Raw genomic sequence first — 13,182 nt, 5'->3', positions numbered from 1 at the left:
ACATTTCCCCTTATTCCTCCAATTATTTGAAAATTTCATTTTTATAAATAAACCCTCGTTCATCTTTTTATTCGTTCATCCCCTTTTCCGGACGTTGACCGGACTCCACCCATCCGACGTTGGCCGGACTCCACCCATCCGGACGTAGCCGGACTACAAGGTAATACTCGAGTATACCAAATTCACCCAGGGTCACCATATCGCCCGACCGAGTCCGCTTCTGGCTCGAGTCGATCGGTAACGAAGGGCAGTGGCCAGTTCAGCCAAAAGGCTTACATCATGCGCAACTAGCATTTAATCATTAATCATTGAAAATTCATATTTATTTAGGTCGAGTGCGATAAAGTACACACTCGCCTAGAAAACTCGTTTTAACAATCATCGAAAGTACTTAACACATTTCAATTAATAATGACAAGCCAATAAGTCAAGAATTACAGCAACCAAGGGACACTCATATGCAAGTACGCATGATATGCAAGAAAACAGTTCAAAAGTAACTTTTGGAAACAGTTTAAAAGTAAATAATGCAGGAAACGGTTCATAAAGAACTTCAGAAATAGTTTGAGGTCACTCACCTCAATGGCTCAGAAATCATCCATCATGTATCATTGCCTTGCTCAAACCCAAGTCTTAGATCACAAACTCAATGCAAACAAATCCTTTAAAAGTTCGGACAGCACTTCCCCTACATTTGCTAAATTTTCCAGCCATCATGGCTTCATTATTTCCTCAGCCAGTCCCAAAGGTACACACACAACAACAAGTTCATCCATAGCCATTCAGCAAGCTCCAAGTAATACTAGTGCAAGTCAAGCTAGGGGGAAAAAAATCCGGAAATGAAACTTAAGCTCAAAACCAGAAAAACAGTTTTGACGTCATTTTACGGTAATGGTACCAAAGGCGTTATGATTGTCGGAAGAAGGTGCAAGACCCACCGTTTCGAAGATAAGAGATAGGTCTACAACAATGTAGAAGGTCACTCAGTCCAAATCCTAGCACAACTAGGTCAAATGTGCCAAATACTCAACCGGAAACACCAAAAACAGGTTTACAAATCACATAATGCTGTAATTACTATAACTCAGTCTATACAGGTCCAAATGCCGAAATTCCAAAGGCATATGGTAGCTAAGACATCCAGCTACATTTCATCAGAAGACACCAACACCTAAATCCAAAGCAATTCCAGTCAAAATGGCCAATTACAAGTGCAGTTTTCGCATTCTGATCAACCCAGAACAGCAACAGTAAAATCGGCATATCTCACTCTACACTTATCCAAATGACCTGCAATTTTACAGGCACTTCAAACTCATCAATACCTACAACTTTCATGTTTTGAGCAAAGTCCAATTCGGCCTCTAACATGGTGTAATAAATTCGGGCAGAATGAAGAACTACAAAACCTAATTTTCTGAAATTTCTTCCAAAACAGAAATTGATTGCACTTAATCACTTTTTCCACCTCCTAGAGTCATTAAACATCATTTCCAATCATCATACATGACCACCCAATCATATCCCTATGAAAACAGAAAAATCCCCAAAAATAATAAAACTTCACCAATTCAACCAAACTCAAGAAATAATCCATGAAATTGCATCTTATAACACCACTAATCATGAATTGAACATCATTAGAGGAAGGAGAGGTGTTCATCCACCACTTACCTTAGCAAAACAAGAGGGAGAGCTACTTGTCACCTTAAACTTCCAAACAACTTCACCAAACAACTCACTATCACTAAAAGAAGAGGTTTTATGGAGTAGAAACTAGATCAAGCAAGTGTTTTGGAGGATTTGAGCTAGATAATTGCCAAACTTTGAAGAGGTTTTTTCTTCCTTCTTTGCTAGAGAGAGAATCAGCCAAGAGGTTGAAGACAAGAATGAATTTTGTGTGATTTTTAATATATTTAAGCAATTGGTCAAAAAGTCAAGAAAATGAATAGTAAGTCATAAGCTATTTCCAATACAATGGTGACACTTGTCACCTCCATAAATGCAATCTTATCTTTTCTTTTTCCTCTCACATCAATCAATTCACATCCTCTACCTATCCCTTAACACCCGATAAATTTTACACAGTATCCGGAATTTAATCTAATTGGCCGAATTTTTTCGAACTTTTCGCACTTGTGGGTCCCACGTCCGTTATATATTCTTAATTTTCTAAAACCTCTCCAATACTAGGAAAATCATTTTTAAACTATTTTTGCTCATAAACTTTATATGGGGAATTTTTCTAATCAAGAAAATGTAGAAAAACGGGCAATTAAAAAAAATAAACCCTAGAAAATTACAAAATTTCCGGGTTCTCGCACTCATACTTTTCGGGGCGTCACAGTAAACCACAAAACTATCATGTCCATTTGGTAGAGCTAGAACAGGCGCTCTAGTCAACCGTCTCTTCAACTCCTGAAAACTTCCTTCACACTTAGAACTCCAAATAAATTTTTCCATTTTTCTTGGTCAACTCAGTCATAGGTCCAGCAATTTTCGAAAAATCCTGGATGAATCTCCGGTAATACCCTGCCAATCCAATAAAACTCCGAACTTCCGTTGGATTTTCCGGTCGTTTCCATTTCGAAACAGCTTCCACTTTAGCTGGATCCACTTTAATCCCATCCTTAGAAATTATATGCCCTAGGAAAGTCACTTCTTTTAGCCAGAATTCACACTTGCTAAACTTAGCATATAACTGATGTTCCCTCAAAATTTGTAAAACAATTCTCAAATGTTTCTCATGATCTTTCACATTCTTAGAATACACCAAAATGTCATCAATGAAGATCACCACAAATTGATCCAAGTAAGGCTTAAAAACCCTATGCATTAAATCCATGAAAGCGGCAGGTGCATTGGTTAACCCAAAAGGCATTACTGCAAACTCGAAGTGCCCATACCTCGAGTTAAAAGCAGTCTTAGGTATGTCCTTCTCCAAAATCCTCAATTGATAGTAACCTTGCCTTAGATCCAATTTTGAAAACACTACCGCCCCTTGCAGTTGGTCAAACAGTTCATCAATGTGGGGTAGTGGATATTTATTCTTAACCGTAACATCATTTAAACCTCGATAATCTATACATAACCTCAAACTCCCATCTTTCTTCTTTACAAACAAAACTGGGGCTCCCCACGGAGAATCACTCTCTCGTATGAAACCCCGTTCCAACAAATCCTGTAATTGTAACTTCAACTCCTTCAATTCAGCTGGAGCCATCCTGTATGGTGTCCTTGATATAGGTGCTGTTCCCGGAGCTACATCAATTTTAAAAATTATTTCCCGTTCCGGGGGTAGAGACTCCAATTTTTCAGGAAAACATCAGAAAATTCTTTCACTACCGGTGTGTCCTCCAGATTCACCTTATCGCTAGGGGTATTAATAAGAAAAACCAAATATCCTTGAACTCCCTTATTTAACAATTTTCTAGCCCGATTTCCCGAAATAAGTGCAGACGAAGCTAACTTACCCCTTACATCCAGCAAAGCATGGCTTATTTAATAATCACTTATCAGGTTCAAGTACTACATATCACACCAATCAAACCTATCAAATAGTCATGGTCCAATAGGGAATTAATCGCGTAATCAGATAAAACAGGCAAAAGGCTTGAAGTCGGACGTAGAGTCCCAGACATTTGGAAGAAATTCAGGATATAGCGAAGCTTCAAATCAAAAGTTCATCCCTGGTGGTGCTGGACAACACAACAAGCAATGCCCCACCAGAGAGGTTCAGTTCAGCCGCTACAGAAGAGTAGTAGCCGGTCTACAACCACACCAGTACGAATAAGTTCAAGAGTAGGGTCAAAGCAGAGCCAAATACTTCAGGTTCATGGTGTATGAGTACGAACAAAAGTATAAGTTCAAGTTCAAGTGCAAGTTCAAGTTCAAATTCAAGGGTCATGAGTACGAGTAAGAACACACTGGCCTAACCTCTGTCCAGCAATTCACATTCTTAAACAGTCACAAAATTCAAGTCCACATTCCATATATTCAGTCAAATTAGGTCCATTGAGGATACGCAAGAGCACACTAGCCTAAACAGGTTCAAGTCTCCAGTAAGCTCAGTCTAATCGGTTTCAGGCAGTTCGAGTTCTCTTACCAACCAACTGCAATACTTTCGGAGTTCAAACTTCCTAAGATTGAAATATTGGCACAGAACCAATCATAACATATGTTGCGCACAAGAAAATCTCACCAAGTTTCCGGTTAGGTTAATCCATTATACACTAGTAGATCGGATCTTCGGGTTTATGTTCGATTCATATTCAGTACTAGGGACCTATTAAATTATATGAAACTGTCTATCAATTTGTCTCACAAGTACAGGGTTGTCTAAGCCCTCGGTCACGGTCCCCTTTTCTCATTCCTGCTACCCTACTTAAGAAAAGTCTATAAGCACAGGAAAAGGCATAACTAAGCATAAGAGCGTAACGCGTATACAAGTTGCAAAAACATTTAAAATCAGGTCATGATTCATTACATGTATCAAAAGTTATAGCACGGTTAGAAGTTACAAAACAAGACCAATATGTCCAATATTGCACATAGGCAATTAAGTGCCACAAAAATATAGAAGTACATACAAGCAGGATACAAAAGGCCTCACAGCGTGCACTACCCCTTTCTAAGTCCATAGTTAAACCCAAGGGGTCCAGACGTCACTAATTTCAATCAGATCACACGCCTTTACGAAATTAGATCCAATAAAGCCATAACACAAGCTAAAACCAAGATTATCCATTCGGAGTTCAAAATCTTTAATAACCAGCCACCAGTCGGAACACCATCATCTCCAAAAATAACCAGTCTTAGGGTTTTGTAATTAAAGTTTCAAGCTCCAAGTTCCAACCCAAGAATAAGTACAACTTGCTACCTTACGTGCCAAATGGAAACCAAATCAATTCACACTAACCTGTACTCTTGAATGCAGTTGCTCTATATCTCAAAGTTGCCTCAGTCCGTACATTTAAAATTAGCTCACTCTTCTTGAAAGTCAAGAATTTTAAAACATAAGAAGGGTATTTCAAGTAATCAGAAATCTTATCAAGTTCAGGATTCACATTATTAAACATAAGCTTGCCATTCTTTCGAAAACTCAGGATATATATATATTTTTCTTCGTGTAAAGCATGGACAAATTCAAGTGTGAGGTTACACCAATATACAATCAAGGGGAAAACTTAGTTTAGAAAATGTAAATCTTGTATTAACCCATCATATACAAAGTTCAACAACTCATTAGTTATTCACAAATTTTCAAGTTTGAAATTCAAGTAAAACTCACCTTTTTACCAAAAATCAGAAAATTACACATATTTAAAGCATATATATCTTATTTCCACTTATCGCTTACAAATAAAACTAGTACATCCTAGTTTTTCTTTAAATTTTCAAAGCAGAATTTCTTTAGAAGATATGTGGGCGGAAAATGCATTTTATTCCTTTGTACTTTTATCTTGGTTCAAAATCATCACATATGGAGTTTGACTATCAAATCTCGGTCTCTTATCCTCCATAGCCAGTACTAATAATTATCTCAATTCTTTCCACACTTACAATTATAATGATAATTCAAATTCATCCAATCTTTCACTTCAAATCTCTCATCCCATATCTTCCTTCAATATAACATCACCTAATTCCTCAGTTTCTTCTGCAAGTCCCAAATAAGAACTCCCAAATAATCAATTTCTTTAACCCCTAAGATACAATAGATCCTTGTTCACATAATATCCAAATTAATCCCACAGTCAAGCATCCTAAACTTTAAGCCTAGGATACGCTACAGAGATCTGAAACCTAAGCTCTGATACCAACTGTGACGCCCCACATCTCCCTAAGGCGGACCAAAGGGTATCCGCGGACGCCTGCCCAGCTCACGCCAGGACTCAAGCAATTCCATTCAATTTAAAATCGAACTAAACACTTCGATGAGATCAACACGAATACAATAATGCGGAAGCGTTCAAGCTTAACAAGTCACTTAATGTATCACCAGTACATCGGGTAGTCATGAAACGACTTAAATTCAAAGTACACATCAGGGCCCAAACTTTTCAAGTTTACAATTTCCAAAAGTACAACCCAAACCAGGGCCTAGTCAAAATTTATAACAGGAGTCTTAACAAAATTACAACGGATGGTTTCTCCATATTTCTCCAAAAGTCGGTCCTGTTAAGGAAAACAAAACTATAGGGTGAGCTAACGCTCGTGAGGCCAAGAACACACATGCAAGCACTTAGCCAAATAACAATCCCAAGTTTAATAAATAAAATCACGTCTTTTCAACAATCAATTATTCAAACAGGAAAAGTAATCAGAAACAATTCAAGGATATAGTAGCTCTCAGGAGCTAAGTTCCACTCGATCTGCCGTTGTCATTCGTATACCTTCCCGCATTGACCCTCCTGTCAACCGGGTCGGTATTTCCATTTCCGTAGATCACCACTTACTTTCCTCCGTCCACCGTACACCCCAAGGGCCCACAAGTCTATTATTGGGCGATACTCTACGAGTATGCCAAGCAAGACCTCTTATTAGGTCGAGCTTATGTGTACCTCATGGCTCGCCCCAGTCCCCGACCAAGCCCATTACCGGCTTGAGTCTAAGGTTGGCCTATGAGTTTGGGCGTCCCCCATTCATTTGAAGGTCGAAGAGGTTCACTCCAATGACACAAGCATTCATGACATAACATTGCATTTCATTCATTCATTCAATACATTCCATTCATTCATTTGAAATTAGAACGAGTGCGATAAAGTACGCACCCGCCCTTATTTTTAAAACTTTCAACAAATACCACAATTAAACAAGTATCAAAATTCACACACTTGACACTCACCGAGCAATTCAATAAGAATTATTTTCTAGGAGTTCAAGTGTCCGCGGTGAGATCCTCTTGAAGGTCTCCTTGCGCGCCTGGCAATTTAATAGCGAATAATCATACAATTAACCCACTTATCAAGAAGATTGTACATTAGTACAATCTAAGGATTATTTCGCAAAAAGGAACCTTTGTAACATCCCGAATGAGGTATGTGTACACCTCTTGGCTTGTAATAGATAGGGCTTTGGCGAGCAATTTGGTCCATTCTCCCTCTTCCCCCTTTTGTTTTAGTTAGTGAATGTAGTAAGTTCATTAGCTTGTTTGCATGCCTATGTGTTACTTGTTACTTGCTTTATTAGGGCCTTGCATCTAGTCGAGCCTGCTAAATGTTACGTGCTACGTGTTTATGAGTATTTGGTATATCTACTTGCTTTCCATAGTGTGGATGAATGGAATGGATGAATGTACGTCACCACACTAGTCCAACGCTAGTTGTGGCTTCTTTTATCGTTTCCACTAGTCCAACGCTAGTCGGAATTCATAGGATGGGCTAGTCCAATGCTAGACCCAATAGGTTCTTTTTTCCTTTTTCATTCAGTGCATGATCACCACATATCACGCATTTTTCCTTAGTTTATCATTTGGTATGTTCCTCAAACTCCTTCCCCTTCACTTTAGGACTTGCATCTCATGCTAGTTAGGGTTCATTTGCGTGAAAATCCCCTTAAATATGGGATATAGACGAGTGTGGCTTTTTCTAAGCCTTAGCACGCTTGTATCCTCTCTATCAAAGGGCAAATTGAGTCACGATTTAGGTCTCCCCGTACCCATTATGCATGAAATTCCCTAGGTTCATGCATTCACTCTATCATTACACTTTCACTTTCTCCCCTCATTTGCACACGTACACCTTTATCCTTTCACTTGCACACGAACACTTCTCCTCTCATTTGCACACGTACACCTTTTTTATCCCTTCACTTGCACACGAACACTTTTATCATCCCTTGCACACATGTACTTCATATTATCATTTCACACACCGCACCTTGCCCACTCACGTGCACATTTCCATTTACACATTCTTATCTTTTATTACCTTTTCAAACTCTTGTCCTCACATTGCATACATGCATTCCATTCATTTGCATTCCACTTGCATTATTCGTGACTTCTTCGAAGGATCGTTATTGGGCTTCACAATTAATGTGATTGGCACCACTCAACCTTTGAAGGGAAATTTCTCCCTAATACCCCTAGGTCTAGGGTTTTGCATTCATGTAGTACATCCAAATGTAATAAATTCTTTGGTTAAAACAAGAAAATCTTTGATTAAATCAACGCAACTAGCCTTGGCTAGGTCGAAGGGGTGCCTTGGATTTTTATCCTTGCCTTCCCCTTCGTCAAATGTGACTCCCGAACCTTTTTCGTTGGTTTACGTGGACTAGGAGTCGTTCAAAAGGGTTTTCTACTTTTTTTTCCTTTAAAAAATTCACTTTTTGGGTGACTTGGTACACCCTAACTCTATACCAAGTGGCGACTCCATTTTTCATATAAAAAACCCTTTTTGAACTATTTTTCTTGGGTCAAATCGTCGCATTTTCAAACCCCCATTTAGACCCATTTTTCTTTTAAATCACGATTCATTTTCCAATCATCACAAAAATACATTTTTTTTAAACCATTTATTTTATTTATTTATCAAAAAATGGGGCGCGACAGTGGGAAGGCCAATCATGTGGAGAGTGATTGTTGGCGAAAAGCGGGAAAATGTTTATGGTGTGGTAGCACCGAGCACCAGCTTGCAACCTGTCCCCGTAGATCACGCCTAAACCCTGAACAAGCAAGTGTAGGAGGAACTAAGCCAAGAGTGCCGGCTAGAGCGTATGCCTTGAACCAACAGGCAGTACCTGAACCAACAGAGATAGTAGAAGGTACGATTCGTAATTTCTGTTGTTTAACTAAGTTTTGGCTATAGTGCGACCTGAGAGCCGGAAACGAATATATAAGGAAAATACCCTACGTTATTCGAAGTGCATGAATGAATTTCGAGGACGAAATTCTTTTAAGGAGGGGAGATTGTAACATCCCGAATATTAGGAGGTTGTTTGTGAAGAAAATATTAAAGTGTATTTCTTTGGGGTTTGATTTAAAACCTTATTTTGTTTTAAAAGACTAGAAACCCTAAAATTTTAGTCAAAAACCCTAGTTTACTTGCGACTAACCGGTTTTATTAAATGTCTCACATTTTAATAGAAACCCTAATTTTAATTTCTGAAATTGTAAAACCCTCACGGTTTCTTAAAAATGCTCTTTTATTTGGAAATTATTATTTATTAAAGCTCTACTATCTAATTATTCCATAATAAGTGCAAATGAATCTAGAAAGTAGGGTTTTACTCTTTGTTTTCAAGATTTGAGCAAATTAGGGTTTTAGCGATTTTTCCGCCGGATGAATTTTCGGTACTGGCCCAGGATCAATTTGATGATTAAAAGTGACCTTTAAGTGACAAATAATATGTGAATAGGAGCAATTATATAAGGTTAGTGAATGGGAAGTAAAAAACCCTAGTACGGGTGTTTTTAAGAAAAACGGCGCGAACCGGCGGGTCCCGCGCACTACCGATTGAACGCACCGTTTGACCACCATTTTTCTTACCAAACAAGCTTATTGACTTTTGCACAAAATATCTTCCTAATTTGCAGCTGGTTTGACCGAAATTATAAGGCTAGAAATGTAAGGGAAGAAAGAGAAAAATTTGTGGACAAGATTAGTCCAAGTGTTGGCCAAAAATTGTGGACACAATTAGCCTTAATCTTCTTACTTCCTTATAAGACAAGTTAAGCTCCATTTCCTTCATTTTTCTGCTCCATAACCGAAATAAGAGAGAGAGGGAAAGACCAAGAGAAAAACTTCTTCATTTCTTCTTGATTCAAGCTACAAAGTGAGAAATCCAAAGAACTAAACCGATTAATCTTGTCCTTGAGTGGTTAGTTAGTGTTTGGTGGTGAAAGTTTGGAAAGAGAAGGCTTGGGCTGCTCTTTGTAACCTCTATTCAAGGTAAGAGAGCTTATCTCTCTAAGTGTTGCTTTCAATTTTGTTAAATTAAGTTTAGTAGTTTGATTATAGTGGTGGAATCATGGATGATTAGCATGTTTTAGAGGTTTTTCCCCAATTTATTTGATGAACTAGGGCTTATGGAAATTCTGCCCAAATTGTTGTAAGATGCTTATATGTTGCAATTGAGGTTTCATAAGGTGTTGTGGGAGTGATTAGACCAAGAAATTAAGGAAAGTTCCACTAAAAACTAAAGATTTCAGATTTCTGGAAATTCTTGCTTACATTCTGTCCGAATTTTTATCTGTGTGTTAGAGGCCGAATTGGCCTTAGGTCAAAGACTAAAAGTTGTAGATAATGACATTTTATAGGTTCCTACAAAATTTCAGCTCAATCGGAGCAACGTAGGATGTGAAAAGTCCAAAATACCCTTACTGTTTTAAATATTTCCCAGCAGTCCGTTTCATCAGTTAAGTCCAGTTTATCACGTTTTTTGACTAGGAGCCGTACTGATTTAGCTCTGAGCCAAAACATGAAAGTTGTAGTGTTCTGAAGTAGCTTTAAAATGCCTCAAAGAACACCTGAATTGGACTTTTGTACACTGAGTTATGACCATTACAGTGTTCTGCGGTTAAACATCCGACGAATTGGTTTCTGGTTTAGTAATTCGAGAATTTGACTGAGTTACATTAGGAACTGGACTAAGTGACCTTCATGAATGTTGTAGCTCTGTGTCTTAGCTTCGAAACGGCATAGGTTTCGTTTTAAACCGATAAGCGTAGCCTCGGATATGTTATTTCCGCATTTGTACGTCAAATCTGTTTTGAACTAAATTGAATTTCTGCACCTGTACTTAATATGATTCTTGTTATTATGATATTGTGAGCCTATGGAACGGCTCTTGACATGAATTGCTGATTTATATAATGTTGGGTTGTGTTTGAGAAAAATAATGAAGCCTAAAAGGCTGGAAAATTAGGTAAACACAAAGGGCATGCTGCCCAAATTTACGCTCGAGGACTAGAAAACTATATTAGCGACTTGAGTGAAGGTTAAGTACTTATTACTTGAACTAGCGAGAACCTTGGCCACTATGTTTCTTGAGTGTTATACGTTAGGACTTGGCCGAACTTGTACCCTTGAGAAATGAAATAATGATTGCTCGAAGTACGTTTTCCTTGTACTTTCGACTCGCATGACAATTTCAAGTATAAATATTACAAAGTTTTATCATTGAAAAAGTGAGCAAGTATTTCACGAGTACTCTCCAAGTGAATTTCTATTTATTGATTCTTATTGAACAAAACGTCTAAGTTTCGAATCTTAGTCATGTTTCAAAGTTCTCAAACTGAGTTTTATCGCAGATTTGGACTCCGAACCCGGAGTATAACCTGAAAGTGACCAGTAAAGGCACTATATCTTTTGGTGAGTGTTTTCAAATACCGAATTGAACTTGATACCTGAACTTGATACGTGACCAATATGATTACATGTTATATACGTGAATTGTTAGGGCAAGAGTGTACTTTATCGCACTTGCCCTTACGTGATATACTTGTTTATTGTTGCAATTGACTTGACATACTTGTTTATGATGCGCGCACTTCCTAGAATTCCAGAAACCCTGTGGCGAGTTACTCTAGTCGAGCCGGCAAGGGGCTTGGTCGATTGGGTAACGAACCCTGGGTCTCTTGTATTGTCGAGTGGAGTGATATCTCCTCGACTAATCGGTATACTCGAGTATTACCACCCGTGTTTCTTGAGGATTTTGGGCCCAGTTGGGGGTTTGAACGGTGGACGGAGAGTCGTGTAAGTGGTGTTCTACTGGATTGGTTACTTACTTGAAAGTTGACGGAGTGTCAGCTACTACGTGATCAAGCTTCTGGTAATGCAATGGGAATTTGGCTCCTGAGAGCCATCCGTATCCTTATACTTTGGAGTGATTATTGTTTATTGGATTATTGTTTCTTTTGAAAAACTTCTACACTCGCTCATTTTGAGATTGCTACTTGACGTGTTATTGCTCACATTTATGAACTCTTCATGCTCGTTACTTTGCTATATCGAAAACTTGTACTTATAAATAATGGTCAATTTGCTATTTGGAACCTCACTGGGTTTTTAGCTCATTCCACTCCATTTGTTTTCCTTTCAGGGGTACGAGCGAGGTGTGAGATATGTAAAGTCTAGCATAGACTAGTTGTTTTGACTTTTGACTTGTACTCGCGCTGTTACTCGAATAGAATGTTTTGTATTTGGATTGTATACGCCCTGAACCAGTTTGAGTATATTGAGGCTTTGTATCTCGATTTCTATCAATGTAAATTATAAGCTTGAATTGCGATGTTATTTATGGTCTATGGATGTCTGCACGTGATACGAGTGAATGAGTCCTGGCGAGAGCTGGGCAGGCGGTCCGCCGAACCCTCTGGTACGCCTTAGGGGGAGGTGGGGTCGTCACAGATGGTATCAGAGCTCCTATTGAGCTCGTGCCGGGAGAAGGTTCTCGGACTGTGGGGATTGACTTGTTAAGTATGGAACAATTGTCCATTGTTGGGAACCTTAGATATGTATGTTGGGTAGGAATCTCTAATACGGGTGATTTGCTCTTGAGCCTGGCCAGCTTGAGTGGTGAATTATCATATTTTCGGATTCTTGTCCCCGAATACCAAAGAGTGACATCTTTACGATCAGTTGAGATCTCGTGTAATATTCGGATAAGTTTGGATGGTGAAAACAAAGGCACAGGGAATGCGAGTAGTCTGGACTTGAAAAATATTGAAAATATTCATGGGATTTGGGATCCTTCTTATTCACGTGTTTCGAGCCTTGATTAAGTGTAGTGCCTGAGCGATACCTAGGGTTAATGCTCTATAAGCTATGTGACTTGTTTTGATCGAATGTGTTGTATTGCCTTGTTTTATGATTTAGAGGGGTTTATGATTTGCATTATTCTGTTTTGTGCTGTTGATATTTATATAGTTACTTAGTGGCTATATTCTATTATTGATTAGTTGGTTATATTGTTATAGTTGATTCGCTACGAACCATGGAGGGTAGAAGAAGTCAAGCTAGGGGAACTAATCGAGGACGCGGTCCTAGTCGTAGCCGTGGGGGTAGACAAGCCCAGGAACCGGTACGAGAATCGAGAGAGGAAAGAGAGGCAACGGTTGAGCCACAACCCGAACCCCAAGCTACAGGGGGAGATCAAGTGGCAACTGCCATCCAGCAAATGACTAATATTCTGGCCCGTTTAGTGGAACAACATGGTCAAGCCCCTGTAAACCAACCT

At 38.8% G+C, this 13,182-nt stretch overlaps 1 long non-coding RNA gene across 1 annotated transcript; it reads left to right on the top strand.

Moving 5' to 3' along the window:
• Positions 1-9,543: 9,543 nt before the first annotated feature.
• On the top strand, positions 9,544-12,180 carry LOC140006369 (uncharacterized). Its single transcript, XR_011813980.1, has 3 exons — positions 9,544-9,893; positions 11,255-11,315; positions 12,046-12,180. It is a non-coding gene; the product is annotated as an uncharacterized lncRNA (long non-coding RNA).
• The last annotated feature ends 1,002 nt before the right edge of the window (positions 12,181-13,182 follow it).

The sequence above is a fragment of the Coffea arabica genome, chromosome 1c, assembly GCF_036785885.1.
Source record: "Coffea arabica cultivar ET-39 chromosome 1c, Coffea Arabica ET-39 HiFi, whole genome shotgun sequence".
In the NCBI taxonomy this organism is placed as follows: domain Eukaryota; kingdom Viridiplantae; phylum Streptophyta; class Magnoliopsida; order Gentianales; family Rubiaceae; genus Coffea; species Coffea arabica.
This window is presented reverse-complemented; position numbering and strand designations above follow the sequence as displayed.